This window comes from Procambarus clarkii, unplaced genomic scaffold (assembly GCF_040958095.1).
Source record: "Procambarus clarkii isolate CNS0578487 unplaced genomic scaffold, FALCON_Pclarkii_2.0 HiC_scaffold_1986, whole genome shotgun sequence".
NCBI classification, from domain to species: domain Eukaryota; kingdom Metazoa; phylum Arthropoda; class Malacostraca; order Decapoda; family Cambaridae; genus Procambarus; species Procambarus clarkii.
This window is the reverse complement of record NW_027191008.1, coordinates 1-20056: the sequence shown is the minus strand read 5'-3', so window position 1 is coordinate 20056 and position 20056 is coordinate 1. Positions and strand designations below refer to the sequence as shown.

Below are 20056 nucleotides of genomic sequence, written 5' to 3'. Positions count from 1 at the left end.
GGCCATTCAATGCCTTGTGATTCAATACCATGCAGTTCAATGCGATGCGATGCAATGACATGCGATTCGATGCCATGCGAGGCGAGGCGAGGCGATGCATCATCTAACATAACGCGATTCCCTGGAAAACGACTCTGTTGTTGAATGAACAACAAAGCTAAGATATAAGAAGATGTAAGTAATTCGAGAAGTCTGAGTACTGTAGGTACTATAGCAAATTCATTGCTTAATATATGTGAATGTGTAAGGAATCCATCCATCGCTTTTACCGAGTATACAAATACTCGGTCATTGTTGGTGTTTAGGGAGGTAAATGAAGTATTGCAAAGCTAATTACGAAACTAGCTTTCACAATGACATTTGGTGGTTGGTCGCTTTGCAAATTATAGTAGATTCTATATCAATTTTATTCGTTATTTTACGTGAATGAATGTGTGCCTGCATACATTGCCTAAATAAAGAATGTAAATATACGTCGGTGGTGTTTAGAGGGGTGAATGAAGCATTTGAAATCTAAATAGGAAACTAGCATTCAAATGGAGAGGGGTGAGAGTGCAGGTGCGCTTGAACTTGGGTGGGTTCTGGGTTTCATTGACGTATATATTACAGGTGAATGTGTGCATCGAATGCTCGATTGAAGTATATAAATACACATTGTTAGTGTGTATTGAGGTAAATGATGGATTGTAAAGCTAATCAAGACACTGGAATTCACTTTGAGGCTAGTGGCTGGCCGGCTGGCAGGCAAGCGTGGAAGTGGCAAACGATCGTTGAGTTGCCGTGTAAAACCACACCAAAGCAACACCTCCCTCCATCTCAAGTCGAATTTCGTCTTTATTACGCATTGGTACATTCCAGCAATGGTAAATTAAATAGATAAACGTCTAATCTTGATGTATGTATGAATATAATTTCGCCGTCAGAGCCGACTAAGGAATTCCGAGTGATATACACACACACTCCTCCCTCCCTCACTCACAAGGGAGAGTGAGTAAGTAATTTCGTAAAAAAAGAGAATAGCATGCCAACAATGGGTAACTATTATAGTTAGGTTCTCGATCATAGTAAACCCGTTGATTTAGAGTTTATTTGCACAATGACCACATCATATTAGATGCCATTTAAATACCAAATCCAGTTCTCCAGTAAATGCAGACACAAGTCTAACACTATTCAACCCATCTCTACCAGCCTTTTCATAACAAACCACTAAGCTACCTAAACCAGTTTCCACACTTATATAAATAGAGAAAAACTTCACCCTATATAACCTATCTCAGAAAACAAACAAAATCAATTAAAATTGCACTAACTGGCAACCCCCCATTCATAAAATCAACTTCTTTCCTTCCACACCAACCATCGTATTTCTTTGCTCGCACATAATCTTTAATCTAAAGTTATTAAATGATATTACTCACCTCACTCTCCTTCTTTCTCCTTCTTTCTCCTTCCTTCCTTCCTTCCTTCCTTCCTTCCTTCCTTCCTTCCTTCCTTCCTTCCTTCCTTCCTTCCTTCCTTCCTTCCTTCCTTCCTTCCTTCTTCTTCCTTCCCTCTAACTCGTTGCAGTTGTTCAGCTTCGACCCATCAAACCCGGACTCGACTGACGACTCACTTCTGCTGCTCGTTCCAAGGCTTTTTCCTCATACGATGTTGGCTGGTGTGAAGTAATTACTGCAATTCAAATTAACACGATTCATTAATGTACATAACCAATTAACATAATCGTCTCCTACTTGATTTTGACTAGTTGATAGGGTTGTTTTTGGTCTCCCCGAAGGGAGTGGACCGATCCCAGAGGTACTGCAATACCGGGCCGATCCGCGGCAAAGGTGGAGCAAGCTCCTAGCACTTCGCCATGTTGCAAAAATCAGTTTAATATCGAGGATCCCACATGGGGATCGTATCAGATATTAAGCTGATAAGAACAGATACTACACTTTGATCTTAGCCAAAAGGCCGAGAAGCGATAGGATGCATGGTTGCTCTGCAACACCAGGCAACAATTGCGGCTAGAAACCACGTAGCGAGTTTCAATTGCAAAAGGGCATGTGATTATCGTTGAGTAATATCGAATTCAAGCATACATATAAACGCCATGCAGTAAAGGCTTTAACCATTTCTTACCTGATCAATGAATTTATATATATATGCAAATTCATGAATATTACATGGTTTCATTCATGAGTAGTGAATATGTAACTGGCGGCAAAGTGGTAAACAGACTCGCGTGGCGTTTCACGAATTCGCTCCTGGCCAGGGAGTATAGCGCTTAACTCTAATACATAAACCTCCATTTGTCATGTGTCTTAAGGTAGCTACAGCTTTTGAAAAGTACAATAACGAATTAAAAGTGCAAGGGGCCTGTTACGCCAACGCTCGTCAAAAAATATAAATAGGAGACGTTCTCTCTCTGATACCATAACAGAAAACGAACAGCACTATTACGCGCCAACTATTCCATTTTTGTATATATATCACGAACTTTTTCACATCTAACACTTGCTTGATACATCGTTTCACAAACCGGAGACGAGGCGAAGCGAGGCAGGGCTGGGTGGCGAGAGGCTAGAGGCTAGAGGCAGAGCTAGAGGCGAGAGGCGAGAGGCGAGAGGCGAGAGGCGAGAGACGAGAGACGAGAGACGAGAGACGAGAGACGAGAGACGAGAGACGAGAGACGAGAGACGAGAGACGAGAGACGAGAGACGAGAGACGAGAGACGAGAGACGAGAGACGAGAGACGAGAGACGAGAGACGAGAGACGAGAGACTAGAGACCTAGAGACTAGAGACTAGAGACTAGAGACTAGAGACGAGAGACGAGAGACGAGAGACGAGAGACGAGAGACGTGACGTGATGCCATGCCATGCCATGCCATGCCATGCCATGCCATTCAATGCCTTGTGATTCAATACCATGCAGTTCAATGCGATGCGATGCAATGACATGCGATTCGATGCCATGCGAGGCGAGGCGAGGCGATGCATCATCTAACATAACGCGATTCCCTGGAAAACGACTCTGTTGTTGAATGAACAACAAAGCTAAGATATAAGAAGATGTAAGTAATTCGAGAAGTCTGAGTACTGTAGGTACTATAGCAAATTCATTGCTTAATATATGTGAATGTGTAAGGAATCCATCCATCGCTTTTACCGAGTATACAAATACTCGGTCATTGTTGGTGTTTAGGGAGGTAAATGAAGTATTGCAAAGCTAATTACGAAACTAGCTTTCACAATGACATTTGGTGGTTGGTCGCTTTGCAAATTATAGTAGATTCTATATCAATTTTATTCGTTATTTTACGTGAATGAATGTGTGCCTGCATACATTGCCTAAATAAAGAATGTAAATATACGTCGGTGGTGTTTAGAGGGGTGAATGAAGCATTTGAAATCTAAATAGGAAACTAGCATTCAAATGGAGAGGGGTGAGAGTGCAGGTGCGCTTGAACTTGGGTGGGTTCTGGGTTTCATTGACGTATATATTACAGGTGAATGTGTGCATCGAATGCTCGATTGAAGTATATAAATACACATTGTTAGTGTGTATTGAGGTAAATGATGGATTGTAAAGCTAATCAAGACACTGGAATTCACTTTGAGGCTAGTGGCTGGCCGGCTGGCAGGCAAGCGTGGAAGTGGCAAACGATCGTTGAGTTGCCGTGTAAAACCACACCAAAGCAACACCTCCCTCCATCTCAAGTCGAATTTCGTCTTTATTACGCATTGGTACATTCCAGCAATGGTAAATTAAATAGATAAACGTCTAATCTTGATGTATGTATGAATATAATTTCGCCGTCAGAGCCGACTAAGGAATTCCGAGTGATATACACACACACTCCTCCCTCCCTCACTCACAAGGGAGAGTGAGTAAGTAATTTCGTAAAAAAAGAGAATAGCATGCCAACAATGGGTAACTATTATAGTTAGGTTCTCGATCATAGTAAACCCGTTGATTTAGAGTTTATTTGCACAATGACCACATCATATTAGATGCCATTTAAATACCAAATCCAGTTCTCCAGTAAATGCAGACACAAGTCTAACACTATTCAACCCATCTCTACCAGCCTTTTCATAACAAACCACTAAGCTACCTAAACCAGTTTCCACACTTATATAAATAGAGAAAAACTTCACCCTATATAACCTATCTCAGAAAACAAACAAAATCAATTAAAATTGCACTAACTGGCAACCCCCCATTCATAAAATCAACTTCTTTCCTTCCACACCAACCATCGTATTTCTTTGCTCGCACATAATCTTTAATCTAAAGTTATTAAATGATATTACTCACCTCACTCTCCTTCTTTCTCCTTCTTTCTCCTTCCTTCCTTCCTTCCTTCCTTCCTTCCTTCCTTCCTTCCTTCCTTCCTTCCTTCCTTCCTTCCTTCCCTTCCTTCCTTCCTTCCTTCCTTCCTTTCCCTCTAACTCGTTGCAGTTGTTCAGCTTCGACCCATCAAACCCGGACTCGACTGACGACTCACTTCTGCTGCTCGTTCCAAGGCTTTTTCCTCATACGATGTTGGCTGGTGTGAAGTAATTACTGCAATTCAAATTAACACGATTCATTAATGTACATAACCAATTAACATAATCGTCTCCTACTTGATTTTGACTAGTTGATAGGGTTGTTTTTGGTCTCCCCGAAGGGAGTGGACCGATCCCAGAGGTACTGCAATACCGGGCCGATCCGCGGCAAAGGTGGAGCAAGCTCCTAGCACTTCGCCATGTTGCAAAAATCAGTTTAATATCGAGGATCCCACATGGGGATCGTATCAGATATTAAGCTGATAAGAACAGATACTACACTTTGATCTTAGCCAAAAGGCCGAGAAGCGATAGGATGCATGGTTGCTCTGCAACACCAGGCAACAATTGCGGCTAGAAACCACGTAGCGAGTTTCAATTGCAAAAGGGCATGTGATTATCGTTGAGTAATATTCGAATTCAAGCATACATATAAACGCCATGCAGTAAAGGCTTTAACCATTTCTTACCTGATCAATGAATTTATATATATATGCAAATTCATGATATTACATGGTTTCATTCATGAGTAGTGAATATGTAACTGGCGGCAAAGTGGTAAACAGACTCGCGTGGCGTTTCACGAATTCGCTCCTGGCCAGGGAGTATAGCGCTTAACTCTAATACATAAACCTCCATTTGTCATGTGTCTTAAGGTAGCTACAGCTTTTGAAAAGTACAATAACGAATTAAAAGTGCAAGGGGCCTGTTACGCCAACGCTCGTCAAAAATATAAATAGGAGACGTTCTCTCTCTGATACCATAACAGAAAACGAACAGCACTATTACGCGCCAACTATTCCATTTTTGTATATATATCACGACTTTTTCACATCTAACACTTTGCTTGATACATCGTTTTCACAAACCGGAGACGAGGCGAAGCGAGGCAGGGCTGGGTGGCGAGAGGCTAGAGGCTAGAGGCTAGAGGCGAGAGGCGAGAGGCGAGAGGCGAGAGGCGAGAGGCGAGAGCGAGAGACGAGAGACGAGAGACGAGAGACGAGAGACGAGAGACGAGAGACGAGAGACGAGAGACGAGAGACGAGAGACGAGAGACGAGAGACGAGAGACGAGAGACGAGAGACGAGAGACGAGAGACGAGAGACGAGAGACTAGAGACTAGAGACTAGAGACTAGAGACTAGAGACTAGAGACGAGAGACGAGAGACGAGAGACGAGAGACGAGAGACGTGACGTGATGCCATGCCATGCCATGCCATGCCATGCCATGCCATTCAATGCCTTGTGATTCAATACCATGCAGTTCAATGCGATGCGATGCAATGACATGCGATTCGATGCCATGCGAGGCGAGGCGAGGCGATGCATCATCTAACATAACGCGATTCCCTGGAAAACGACTCTGTTGTTGAATGAACAACAAAGCTAAGATATAAGAAGATGTAAGTAATTCGAGAAGTCTGAGTACTGTAGGTACTATAGCAAATTCATTGCTTAATATATGTGAATGTGTAAGGAATCCATCCATCGCTTTTACCGAGTATACAAATACTCGGTCATTGTTGGTGTTTAGGGAGGTAAATGAAGTATTGCAAAGCTAATTACGAAACTAGCTTTCACAATGACATTTGGTGGTTGGTCGCTTTGCAAATTATAGTAGATTCTATATCAATTTTATTCGTTATTTTACGTGAATGAATGTGTGCCTGCATACATTGCCTAAATAAAGAATGTAAATATACGTCGGTGGTGTTTAGAGGGGTGAATGAAGCATTTGAAATCTAAATAGGAAACTAGCATTCAAATGGAGAGGGGTGAGAGTGCAGGTGCGCTTGAACTTGGGTGGGTTCTGGGTTTCATTGACGTATATATTACAGGTGAATGTGTGCATCGAATGCTCGATTGAAGTATATAAATACACATTGTTAGTGTGTATTGAGGTAAATGATGGATTGTAAAGCTAATCAAGACACTGGAATTCACTTTGAGGCTAGTGGCTGGCCGGCTGGCAGGCAAGCGTGGAAGTGGCAAACGATCGTTGAGTTGCCGTGTAAAACCACACCAAAGCAACACCTCCCTCCATCTCAAGTCGAATTTCGTCTTTATTACGCATTGGTACATTCCAGCAATGGTAAATTAAATAGATAAACGTCTAATCTTGATGTATGTATGAATATAATTTCGCCGTCAGAGCCGACTAAGGAATTCCGAGTGATATACACACACACTCCTCCCTCCCTCACTCACAAGGGAGAGTGAGTAAGTAATTTCGTAAAAAAAGAGAATAGCATGCCAACAATGGGTAACTATTATAGTTAGGTTCTCGATCATAGTAAACCCGTTGATTTAGAGTTTATTTGCACAATGACCACATCATATTAGATGCCATTTAAATACCAAATCCAGTTCTCCAGTAAATGCAGACACAAGTCTAACACTATTCAACCCATCTCTACCAGCCTTTTCATAACAAACCACTAAGCTACCTAAACCAGTTTCCACACTTATATAAATAGAGAAAAACTTCACCCTATATAACCTATCTCAGAAAACAAACAAAATCAATTAAAATTGCACTAACTGGCAACCCCCCATTCATAAAATCAACTTCTTTCCTTCCACACCAACCATCGTATTTCTTTGCTCGCACATAATCTTTAATCTAAAGTTATTAAATGATATTACTCACCTCACTCTCCTTCTTTCTCCTTCTTTCTCCTTCCTTCCTTCCTTCCTTCCTTCCTTCCTTCCTTCCTTCCTTCCTTCCTTCCTTCCTTCCTTCCTTCCTTCCTTCCTTCCTTCCTTCCTTCCCTCTAACTCGTTGCAGTTGTTCAGCTTCGACCCATCAAACCCGGACTCGACTGACGACTCACTTCTGCTGCTCGTTCCAAGGCTTTTTCCTCATACGATGTTGGCTGGTGTGAAGTAATTACTGCAATTCAAATTAACACGATTCATTAATGTACATAACCAATTAACATAATCGTCTCCTACTTGATTTTGACTAGTTGATAGGGTGTTTTGGTCCCCGAAGGGAGTGGACCGATCCCAGAGGTACTGCAATACCGGGCCGATCCGCGGCAAAGGTGGAGCAAGCTCCTAGCACTTCGCCATGTTGCAAAAATCAGTTTAATATCGAGGATCCCACATGGGGATCGTATCAGATATTAAGCTGATAAGAACAGATACTACACTTTGATCTTAGCCAAAAGGCCGAGAAGCGATAGGATGCATGGTTGCTCTGCAACACCAGGCAACAATTGCGGCTAGAAACCACGTAGCGAGTTTCAATTGCAAAAGGGCATGTGATTATCGTTGAGTAATATTCGAATTCAAGCATACATATAAACGCCATGCAGTAAAGGCTTTAACCATTTCTTACCTGATCAATGAATTTATATATATATGCAAATTCATGATATTACATGGTTTCATTCATGAGTAGTGAATATGTAACTGGCGGCAAAGTGGTAAACAGACTCGCGTGGCGTTTCACGAATTCGCTCCTGGCCAGGGAGTATAGCGCTTAACTCTAATACATAAACCTCCATTTGTCATGTGTCTTAAGGTAGCTACAGCTTTTGAAAAGTACAATAACGAATTAAAAGTGCAAGGGGCCTGTTACGCCAACGCTCGTCAAAAAATATAAATAGGAGACGTTCTCTCTCTGATACCATAACAGAAAACGAACAGCACTATTACGCGCCAACTATTCCATTTTTGTATATATATCACGACTTTTTCACATCTAACACTTTGCTTGATACATCGTTTTCACAAACCGGAGACGAGGCGAAGCGAGGCAGGGCTGGGTGGCGAGAGGCTAGAGGCTAGAGGCTAGAGGCGAGAGGCGAGAGGCGAGAGGCGAGAGGCGAGAGGCGAGAGACGAGAGACGAGAGACGAGAGACGAGAGACGAGAGACGAGAGACGAGAGACGAGAGACGAGAGACGAGAGACGAGAGACGAGAGACGAGAGACGAGAGACGAGAGACGAGAGACGAGAGACGAGAGACGAGAGACGAGAGACTAGAGACTAGAGACTAGAGACTAGAGACTAGAGACTAGAGACGAGAGACGAGAGACGAGAGACGAGAGACGAGAGACGTGACGTGATGCCATGCCATGCCATGCCATGCCATGCCATGCCATTCAATGCCTTGTGATTCAATACCATGCAGTTCAATGCGATGCGATGCAATGACATGCGATTCGATGCCATGCGAGGCGAGGCGAGGCGATGCATCATCTAACATAACGCGATTCCCTGGAAAACGACTCTGTTGTTGAATGAACAACAAAGCTAAGATATAAGAAGATGTAAGTAATTCGAGAAGTCTGAGTACTGTAGGTACTATAGCAAATTCATTGCTTAATATATGTGAATGTGTAAGGAATCCATCCATCGCTTTTACCGAGTATACAAATACTCGGTCATTGTTGGTGTTTAGGGAGGTAAATGAAGTATTGCAAAGCTAATTACGAAACTAGCTTTCACAATGACATTTGGTGGTTGGTCGCTTTGCAAATTATAGTAGATTCTATATCAATTTTATTCGTTATTTTACGTGAATGAATGTGTGCCTGCATACATTGCCTAAATAAAGAATGTAAATATACGTCGGTGGTGTTTAGAGGGGTGAATGAAGCATTTGAAATCTAAATAGGAAACTAGCATTCAAATGGAGAGGGGTGAGAGTGCAGGTGCGCTTGAACTTGGGTGGGTTCTGGGTTTCATTGACGTATATATTACAGGTGAATGTGTGCATCGAATGCTCGATTGAAGTATATAAATACACATTGTTAGTGTGTATTGAGGTAAATGATGGATTGTAAAGCTAATCAAGACACTGGAATTCACTTTGAGGCTAGTGGCTGGCCGGCTGGCAGGCAAGCGTGGAAGTGGCAAACGATCGTTGAGTTGCCGTGTAAAACCACACCAAAGCAACACCTCCCTCCATCTCAAGTCGAATTTCGTCTTTATTACGCATTGGTACATTCCAGCAATGGTAAATTAAATAGATAAACGTCTAATCTTGATGTATGTATGAATATAATTTCGCCGTCAGAGCCGACTAAGGAATTCCGAGTGATATACACACACACTCCTCCCTCCCTCACTCACAAGGGAGAGTGAGTAAGTAATTTCGTAAAAAAAGAGAATAGCATGCCAACAATGGGTAACTATTATAGTTAGGTTCTCGATCATAGTAAACCCGTTGATTTAGAGTTTATTTGCACAATGACCACATCATATTAGATGCCATTTAAATACCAAATCCAGTTCTCCAGTAAATGCAGACACAAGTCTAACACTATTCAACCCATCTCTACCAGCCTTTTCATAACAAACCACTAAGCTACCTAAACCAGTTTCCTCCACACTTATATAAATAGAGGAAAAACTTCACCCTATATAACCTATCTCAGAAAACAAACAAAATCAATTTAAAATTGCACTAACTGGCAACCCCCATTCATAAAAAACTTCTTTCCTTCCACACCAACCATCGTATTTTTTTGCTCGCACATAATCTTTAATCTAAAGTTATTAAATGATATTACTCACCTCACTCTTCTTTCTCCTTCTTTCTCCTTCCTTCCTTCCTTCCTTCCTTCCTTCCTTTCCTTCCTTCCTTCCTTCCTTCCTCTCTTCCTCTTCCTTCCTTCCTTCCTTCCTTCCTTCTTCTTCCCTCTAAACTCGTTGCAGTTGTTCAGCTTCGACCCATCAAACCGGACTCGACTGACGACTCACTTCTGCTGCTCGTTCCAAGGCTTTTTCCTCATACGATGTTGGCTGGTGTGAAGTAATTACTGCAATTCAAATTAACACGATTCATTAATGTACATAACCAATAACATAAATACTCTCCTACTTGATTTTGACTAGTTGATAGGGTTGTTTTTGGTCTCCCCGAAGGGAGTGGACCGATCCCAGAGGTACTGCAATACCGGGCCGATCCGCGGCAAAGGTGGAGCAAGCTCCTAGCACTTCGCCATGTGCAGTTAAAAAATCAGTTTAATATCGAGGATCCCACATGGGGATCGTATCAGATATTAAGCTGATAAGAACAGATACTACACTTTGATCTTAGCCAAAAGGCCGAGAAGCGATAGGATGCATGGTTGCTCTGCAACACCAGGCAACAATTGCGGCTAGAAACCACGTAGCGAGTTTCAATTGCAAAAGGGCATGTGATTATCGTTGAGTAATATTCGAATTCAAGCATACATATAAAACGCCATGCAGTAAAGGCTTTAACCATTTCTTACCTGATCAATGAATTTATATATATATGCAAATTCATGATATTACATGGTTTCATTCATGAGTAGTGAATATGTAACTGGCGGCAAAGTGGTAAACAGACTCGCGTGGCGTTTCACGAATTCGCTCCTGGCCAGGGAGTATAGCGCTTAACTCTAATACATAAACCTCCATTTGTCATGTGTCTTAAGGTAGCTACAGCTTTTGAAAAGTACAATAACGAATTAAAAGTGCAAGGGGCCTGTTACGCCAACGCTCGTCAAAAAAATATAAATAGGAGACGTTCTCTCTCTGATACCAAACAGAAAACGAACAGCACTATTACGCGCCAACTATTCCATTTTTGTATATATCACGACTTTTTCACATCTAACACTTTGCTTGATACATCGTTTTCACAAACCGGAGACGAGGCGAAGCGAGGCAGGGCTGGCGGGTGGCGAGAGGCTAGAGGCTAGAGAGGCTAGAGGCTAGAGGCGAGAGGCGAGAGGCGAGAGGCGAGAGGCGAGAGGCGAGAGGCGAGAGGGCGAGGCGAGACGAGAGACGAGAGACGAGAGACGAGAGACGAGAGACGAGGACGAGAGACGAGAGACGAGAGACGAGAGACGAGAGACGAGAGACGAGAGACGAGAGACGAGAGACGAGAGACGAGAGACGAGAGACGAGAGACTAGAGGACTAGAGACTAGAGACTAGAGACTAGAGACTAGAGACGAGAGAGAGAGACGAGAGACGAGAGACGAGAGAGACGTGACGTGATGCCATGCCATGCCATGCCATGCCATGCCATGCCATGCCATTCAATGCCTTGTGATTCAATACCATGCAGTTCAATGCGATGCGATGCAATGACATGCGATTCGATGCCATGCGAGGCGAGGCGAGGCGATGCATCATCTAACATAACGCGATTCCCTGGAAAACGACTCTGTTGTTGAATGAACAACAAAGCTAAGATATAAGAAGATGTAAGTAATTCGAGAAGTCTGAGTACTGTAGGTACTATAGCAAATTCATTGCTTAATATATGTGAATGTGTAAGGAATCCATCCATCGCTTTTACCGAGTATACAAATACTCGGTCATTGTTGGTGTTTAGGGAGGTAAATGAAGTATTGCAAAGCTAATTACGAAACTAGCTTTCACAATGACATTTGGTGGTTGGTCGCTTTGCAAATTATAGTAGATTCTATATCAATTTTATTCGTTATTTTACGTGAATGAATGTGTGCCTGCATACATTGCCTAAATAAAGAATGTAAATATACGTCGTCGGTGGTGTTTAGAGGGGTGAATGAAGCATTTGAAATCTAAATAGGAAACTAGCATTCAAATGGAGAGGGGTGAGAGTGCAGGTGCGCTTGAACTTGGGTGGGTTCTGGGTTTCATTGACGTATATATTACAGGTGAATGTGTGCATCGAATGCTCGATTGAAGTATATAAATACACATTGTTAGTGTGTATTGAGGTAAATGATGGATTGTAAAGCTAATCAAGACACTGGAATTCACTTTGAGGCTAGTGGCTGGCCGGCTGGCAGGCAAGCGTGGAAGTGGCAAACGATCGTTGAGTTGCCGTGTAAAACCACACCAAAGCAACACCTCCCTCCCTCCATCTCAAGTCGAATTTCGTCTTTATTACGCATTGGTACATTCCAGCAATGGTAAATTAAATAGATAAACGTCTAATCTTGATGTATGTTATGAATATAATTTCGCCGTCAGAGCCGACTAAGGAATTCCGAGTGATATACACACACACACTCCTCCCTCCCTCACTCACAAGGGAGAGTGAGTAAGTAATTTCGTAAAAAAAGAGAATAGCATGCCAACAATGGGTAACTATTATAGTTAGGTTCTCGATCATAGTAAACCCGTTGATTTAGAGTTTATTTGCACAATGACCACATCATATTAGATGCCATTTAAATACCAAATCCAGTTCTCCAGTAAATGCAGACACAAGTCTAACACTATTCAACCCATCTCTACCAGCCTTTTCATAACAAACCACTAAGCTACCTAAACCAGTTTCCACACTTATATAAATAGAGAAAAACTTCACCCTATATAACCTATCTCAGAAAACAAACAAAATCAATTAAAATTGCACTAACTGGCAACCCCCCATTCATAAAATCAACTTCTTTCCTTCCACACCAACCATCGTATTTCTTTGCTCGCACATAATCTTTAATCTAAAGTTATTAAATGATATTACTCACCTCACTCTCCTTCTTTCTCCTTCTTTTCCTTCCTTCCTTCCTTCCTTCCTTCCTTCCTTCCTTCCTTCCTTCCTTCCTTCCTTCCTTCCTTCCTTCCTTCCTTCCTTCCTTCCTTCCTTCCTTCCTTCCCTCTAACTCGTTGCAGTTGTTCAGCTTCGACCCATCAAACCCGGACTCGACTGACGACTCACTTCTGCTGCTCGTTCCAAGGCTTTTTCCTCATACGATGTTGGCTGGTGTGAAGTAATTACTGCAATTCAAATTAACACGATTCATTAATGTACATAACCAATTAACATAATCGTCTCCTACTTGATTTTGACTAGTTGATAGGGTTGTTTTTGGTCTCCCCGAAGGGAGTGGACCGATCCCAGAGGTACTGCAATACCGGGCCGATCCGCGGCAAAGGTGGAGCAAGCTCCTAGCACTTCGCCATGTTGCTGCAAAAATCAGTTTAATATCGAGGATCCCACATGGGGATCGTATCAGATATTAAGCTGATAAGAACAGATACTACACTTTGATCTTAGCCAAAAGGCCGAGAAGCGATAGGATGCATGGTTGCTCTGCAACACCAGGCAACAATTGCGGCTAGAAACCACGTAGCGAGTTTCAATTGCAAAAGGGCATGTGATTATCGTTGAGTAATATTCGAATTCAAGCATACATATAAACGCCATGCAGTAAAGGCTTTAACCATTTCTTACCTGATCAATGAATTTATATATATATGCAAATTCATGATATTACATGGTTTCATTCATGAGTAGTGAATATGTAACTGGCGGCAAAGTGGTAAACAGACTCGCGTGGCGTTTCACGAATTCGCTCCTGGCCAGGGAGTATAGCGCTTAACTCTAATACATAAACCTCCATTTGTCATTGTCATGTGTCTTAAGGTAGCTACAGCTTTTGAAAAGTACAATAACGAATTAAAAGTGCAAGGGGCCTGTTACGCCAACGCTCGTCAAAAAATATAAATAGGAGACGTTCTCTCTCTGATACCATAACAGAAAACGAACAGCACTATTACGCGCCAACTATTCCATTTTTGTATATATATCACGACGACATCACATCTAACACTTTGCTTGATACATCGTTTTCACAAACCGGAGACGAGGCGAAGCGAGGCAGGGCTGGGTGGCGAGAGGCTAGAGGCTAGAGGCTAGAGGCTAGAGGCGAGAGGCGAGAGGCGAGAGAGGCGAGAGGCGAGAGGCGAGAGACGAGAGCGAGAGACGAGAGACGAGAGACGAGAGACGAGAGACGAGAGACGAGAGACGAGAGACGAGAGACGAGAGACGAGAGACGAGAGACGAGAGACGAGAGACGAGAGACGAGAGACGAGAGACGAGAGACGAGAGACGAGAGACGAGAGACTAGAGACTAGAGACTAGAGACTAGAGACTAGAGACTAGAGACGAGAGACGAGAGACGAGAGACGAGAGAGACGAGAGACGTGACGTGATGCCATGCCATGCCATGCCATGCCATGCCATGCCATTCAATGCCTTGTGATTCAATACCATGCAGTTCAATGCGATGCGATGCAATGACATGCGATTCGATGCCATGCGAGGCGAGGCGAGGCGATGCATCATCTAACATAACGCGATTCCCTGGAAAACGACTCTGTTGTTGAATGAACAACAAAGCTAAGATATAAGAAGATGTAAGTAATTCGAGAAGTCTGAGTACTGTAGGTACTATAGCAAATTCATTGCTTAATATATGTGAATGTGTAAGGAATCCATCCATCGCTTTTACCGAGTATACAAATACTCGGTCATTGTTGGTGTTTAGGGAGGTAAATGAAGTATTGCAAAGCTAATTACGAAACTAGCTTTCACAATGACATTTGGTGGTTGGTCGCTTTGCAAATTATAGTAGATTCTATATCAATTTTATTCGTTATTTTACGTGAATGAATGTGTGCCTGCATACATTGCCTAAATAAAGAATGTAAATATACGTCGGTGGTGTTTAGAGGGGTGAATGAAGCATTTGAAATCTAAATAGGAAACTAGCATTCAAATGGAGAGGGGTGAGAGTGCAGGTGCGCTTGAACTTGGGTGGGTTCTGGGTTTCATTGACGTATATATTACAGGTGAATGTGTGCATCGAATGCTCGATTGAAGTATATAAATACACATTGTTAGTGTGTATTGAGGTAAATGATGGATTGTAAAGCTAATCAAGACACTGGAATTCACTTTGAGGCTAGTGGCTGGCCGGCTGGCAGGCAAGCGTGGAAGTGGCAAACGATCGTTGAGTTGCCGTGTAAAACCACACCAAAGCAACACCTCCCTCCATCTCAAGTCGAATTTCGTCTTTATTACGCATTGGTACATTCCAGCAATGGTAAATTAAATAGATAAACGTCTAATCTTGATGTATGTATGAATATAATTTCGCCGTCAGAGCCGACTAAGGAATTCCGAGTGATATACACACACACTCCTCCCTCCCTCACTCACAAGGGAGAGTGAGTAAGTAATTTCGTAAAAAAAGAGAATAGCATGCCAACAATGGGTAACTATTATAGTTAGGTTCTCGATCATAGTAAACCCGTTGATTTAGAGTTTATTTGCACAATGACCACATCATATTAGATGCCATTTAAATACCAAATCCAGTTCTCCAGTAAATGCAGACACAAGTCTAACACTATTCAACCCATCTCTACCAGCCTTTTCATAACAAACCACTAAGCTACCTAAACCAGTTTCCACACTTATATAAATAGAGAAAAACTTCACCCTATATAACCTATCTCAGAAAACAAACAAAATCAATTAAAATTGCACTAACTGGCAACCCCCCATTCATAAAATCAACTTCTTTCCTTCCACACCAACCATCGTATTTCTTTGCTCGCACATAATCTTTAATCTAAAGTTATTAAATGATATTACTCACCTCACTCTCCTTCTTTCTCCTTCTTTCTCCTTCCTTCCTTCCTTCCTTCCTTCCTTCCTTCCTTCCTTCCTTCCTTCCTTCCTTCCTTCCTTCCTTCCTTCCTTCCTTCCTTCTTCCTTCCTTCCTTCCCTCTAACTCGTTGCAGTTGTTCAGCTTCGACCCATCAAACCCGGACTCGACTGACGACTCACTTCTGCTGCTCGTTCCAAGGCTTTTTCCTCATACGATGTTGGCTGGTGTGAAGTAATTACTGCAATTCAAATTAACACGATTCATTAATGTACATAACCAATTAACATAATCGTCTCCTACTTGATTTTGACTAGTTGATAGGGTTGTTTTTGGTCTCCCCGAAGGGAGTGGACCGATCCCAGAGGTACTGCAATACCGGGCCGATCCGCGGCAAAGGTGGAGCAAGCTCCTAGCACTTCGCCATGTTGCAAAAATCAGTTTAATATCGAGGATCCCACATGGGGATCGTATCAGATATTAAGCTGATAAGAACAGATACTACACTTTGATCTTAGCCAAAAGGCCGAGAAGCGATAGGATGCATGGTTGCTCTGCAACACCAGGCAACAATTGCGGCTAGAAACCACGTAGCGAGTTTCAATTGCAAAAGGGCATGTGATTATCGTTGAGTAATATTCGAATTCAAGCATACATATAAACGCCATGCAGTAAAGGCTTTAACCATTTCTTACCTGATCAATGAATTTATATATATATGCAAATTCATGATATTACATGGTTTCATTCATGAGTAGTGAATATGTAACTGGCGGCAAAGTGGTAAACAGACTCGCGTGGCGTTTCACGAATTCGCTCCTGGCCAGGGAGTATAGCGCTTAACTCTAATACATAAACCTCCATTTGTCATGTGTCTTAAGGTAGCTACAGCTTTTGAAAAGTACAATAACGAATTAAAAGTGCAAGGGGCCTGTTACGCCAACGCTCGTCAAAAAATATAAATAGGAGACGTTCTCTCTCTGATACCATAACAGAAAACGAACAGCACTATTACGCGCCAACTATTCCATTTTTGTATATATATCACGACTTTTTCACATCTAACACTTTGCTTGATACATCGTTTTCACAAACCGGAGACGAGGCGAAGCGAGGCAGGGCTGGGTGGCGAGAGGCTAGAGGCTAGAGGCTAGAGGCGAGAGGCGAGAGGCGAGAGGCGAGAGGCGAGAGGCGAGAGGCGAGAGACGAGAGACGAGAGACGAGAGACGAGAGACGAGAGACGAGAGACGAGAGACGAGAGACGAGAGACGAGAGACGAGAGACGAGAGACGAGAGACGAGAGACGAGAGACGAGAGACGAGAGACGAGAGACGAGAGACTAGAGACTAGAGACTAGAGACTAGAGACTAGAGACTAGAGACGAGAGACGAGAGACGAGAGACGAGAGACGAGAGACGTGACGTGATGCCATGCCATGCCATGCCATGCCATGCCATGCCATTCAATGCCTTGTGATTCAATACCATGCAGTTCAATGCGATGCGATGCAATGACATGCGATTCGATGCCATGCGAGGCGAGGCGAGGCGATGCATCATCTAACATAACGCGATTCCCTGGAAAACGACTCTGTTGTTGAATGAACAACAAAGCTAAGATATAAGAAGATGTAAGTAATTCGAGAAGTCTGAGTACTGTAGGTACTATAGCAAATTCATTGCTTAATATATGTGAATGTGTAAGGAATCCATCCATCGCTTTTACCGAGTATACAAATACTCGGTCATTGTTGGTGTTTAGGGAGGTAAATGAAGTATTGCAAAGCTAATTACGAAACTAGCTTTCACAATGACATTTGGTGGTTGGTCGCTTTGCAAATTATAGTAGATTCTATATCAATTTTATTCGTTATTTTACGTGAATGAATGTGTGCCTGCATACATTGCCTAAATAAAGAATGTAAATATACGTCGGTGGTGTTTAGAGGGGTGAATGAAGCATTTGAAATCTAAATAGGAAACTAGCATTCAAATGGAGAGGGGTGAGAGTGCAGGTGCGCTTGAACTTGGGTGGGTTCTGGGTTTCATTGACGTATATATTACAGGTGAATGTGTGCATCGAATGCTCGATTGAAGTATATAAATACACATTGTTAGTGTGTATTGAGGTAAATGATGGATTGTAAAGCTAATCAAGACACTGGAATTCACTTTGAGGCTAGTGGCTGGCCGGCTGGCAGGCAAGCGTGGAAGTGGCAAACGATCGTTGAGTTGCCGTGTAAAACCACACCAAAGCAACACCTCCCTCCATCTCAAGTCGAATTTCGTCTTTATTACGCATTGGTACATTCCAGCAATGGTAAATTAAATAGATAAACGTCTAATCTTGATGTATGTATGAATATAATTTCGCCGTCAGAGCCGACTAAGGAATTCCGAGTGATACACACACACTCCTCCCTCCCTCACTCACAAGGGAGAGTGAGTAAGTAATTTCGTAAAAAAAGAGAATAGCATGCCAACAATGGGTAACTATTATAGTTAGGTTCTCGATCATAGTAAACCCGTTGATTTAGAGTTTATTTGCACAATGACCACATCATATTAGATGCCATTTAAATACCAAATCCAGTTCTCCAGTAAATGCAGACACAAGTCTAACACTATTCAACCCATCTCTACCAGCCTTTTCATAACAAACCACTAAGCTACCTAAACCAGTTTCCACACTTATATAAATAGAGAAAAACTTCACCCTATATAACCTATCTCAGAAAACAAACAAAATCAATTAAAATTGCACTAACTGGCAACCCCCCATTCATAAAATCAACTTCTTTCCTTCCACACCAACCATCGTATTTCTTTGCTCGCACATAATCTTTAATCTAAAGTTATTAAATGATATTACTCACCTCACTCTCCTTCTTTCTCCTTCTTTCTCCTTCCTTCCTTCCTTCCTTCCTTCCTTCCTTCCTTCCTTCCTTCCTTCCTTCCTTCCTTCCTTCCTTCCTTTCCTTCCTTCCTTCCTTCCTTCCTTCCTTCCCTCTAACTCGTTGCAGTTGTTCAGCTTCGGACCCATCAAACCCGGACTCGACTGACGACTCACTTCTGCTGCTCGTTCCAAGGCTTTTTCCTCATACGATGTTGGCTGGTGTGAAGTAATTACTGCAATTCAAATTAACACGATTCATTAATGTACATAACCAATTAACATAATCGTCTCCTACTTGATTTTGACTAGGTTGATAGGGTTGTTTTTGGTCTCCCCGAAGGGAGTGGACCGATCCCAGAGGTACTGCAATACCGGGCCGATCCGCGGCAAAGGTGGAGCAAGCTCCTAGCACTTCGCCATGTTGCAAAAATCAGTTTAATATCGAGGATCCCACATGGGGATCGTATCAGATATTAAGCTGATAAGAACAGATACTACACTTTGATCTTAGCCAAAAGGCCGAGAAGCGATAGGATGCATGGTTGCTCTGCAACACCAGGCAACAATTGCGGCTAGAAACCACGTAGCGAGTTTCAATTGCAAAAGGGCATGTGATTATCGTTGAGTAATATTCGAATTCAAGCATACATATAAACGCCATGCAGTAAAGGCTTTAACCATTTCTTACCTGATCAATGAATTTATATATATATGCAAATTCATGATATTACATGGTTTCATTCATGAGTAGTGAATATGTAACTGGCGGCAAAGTGGTAAACAGACTCGCGTGGCGTTTCACGAATTCGCTCCTGGCCAGGGAGTATAGCGCTTAACTCTAATACATAAACCTCCATTTGTCATGTGTCTTAAGGTAGCTACAGCTTTTGAAAAGTACAATAACGAATTAAAAGTGCAAGGGGCCTGTTACGCCAACGCTCGTCAAAAAATATAAATAGGAGACGTTCTCTCTCTGATACCATAACAGAAAACGAACAGCACTATTACGCGCCAACTATTCCATTTTTGTATATATATCACGACTTTTTCACATCTAACACTTTGCTTGATACATCGTTTTCACAAACCGGAGACGAGGCGAAGCGAGGCAGGGCTGGGTGGCGAGAGGCTAGAGGCTAGAGGCTAGAGGCTAGAGGCTAGAGGCGAGAGGCGAGAGGCGAGAGGCGAGAGGCGAGAGGCGAGAGGCGAGAGACGAGAGACGAGAGACGAGAGACGAGAGAC

General features: G+C 42.6%; 1 long non-coding RNA gene and 7 other non-coding genes across 8 annotated transcripts; all 8 read right to left on the bottom strand.

Moving 5' to 3' along the window:
* Positions 1–1778: 1778 nt before the first annotated feature.
* On the bottom strand, positions 1779–1971 carry LOC138362557 (U2 spliceosomal RNA). Its single transcript, XR_011227767.1, has one exon. It is a non-coding gene; the product is annotated as a U2 spliceosomal RNA (small nuclear RNA).
* Positions 1972–4661: 2690 nt separating this feature from the next.
* LOC138362556 (U2 spliceosomal RNA) lies at positions 4662–4854 on the bottom strand. The gene has a single exon (XR_011227766.1). It is a non-coding gene; the product is annotated as a U2 spliceosomal RNA (small nuclear RNA).
* Positions 4855–7534: 2680 nt separating this feature from the next.
* On the bottom strand, positions 7535–7727 carry LOC138362555 (U2 spliceosomal RNA). Its single transcript, XR_011227764.1, has one exon. It is a non-coding gene; the product is annotated as a U2 spliceosomal RNA (small nuclear RNA).
* Positions 7728–10417: 2690 nt separating this feature from the next.
* Positions 10418–10614, bottom strand: LOC138362553 (U2 spliceosomal RNA). Its single transcript, XR_011227762.1, has one exon. It is a non-coding gene; the product is annotated as a U2 spliceosomal RNA (small nuclear RNA).
* Positions 10615–12997: 2383 nt separating this feature from the next.
* LOC138362549 (uncharacterized) lies at positions 12998–18887 on the bottom strand. The gene is made up of 3 exons (XR_011227759.1): positions 18795–18887; positions 15911–16160; positions 12998–13241 (listed from the first exon to the last, which is right to left on the bottom strand). It is a non-coding gene; the product is annotated as an uncharacterized lncRNA (long non-coding RNA).
* LOC138362552 (U2 spliceosomal RNA) lies at positions 13346–13541 on the bottom strand. The gene has a single exon (XR_011227761.1). It is a non-coding gene; the product is annotated as a U2 spliceosomal RNA (small nuclear RNA).
* LOC138362554 (U2 spliceosomal RNA) lies at positions 16265–16457 on the bottom strand. Its single transcript, XR_011227763.1, has one exon. It is a non-coding gene; the product is annotated as a U2 spliceosomal RNA (small nuclear RNA).
* A 265-nt stretch (positions 18888–19152) lies between the features above and the next one.
* Positions 19153–19345, bottom strand: LOC138362550 (U2 spliceosomal RNA). The gene has a single exon (XR_011227760.1). It is a non-coding gene; the product is annotated as a U2 spliceosomal RNA (small nuclear RNA).
* Between the last annotated feature and the right edge of the window lie 711 nt (positions 19346–20056).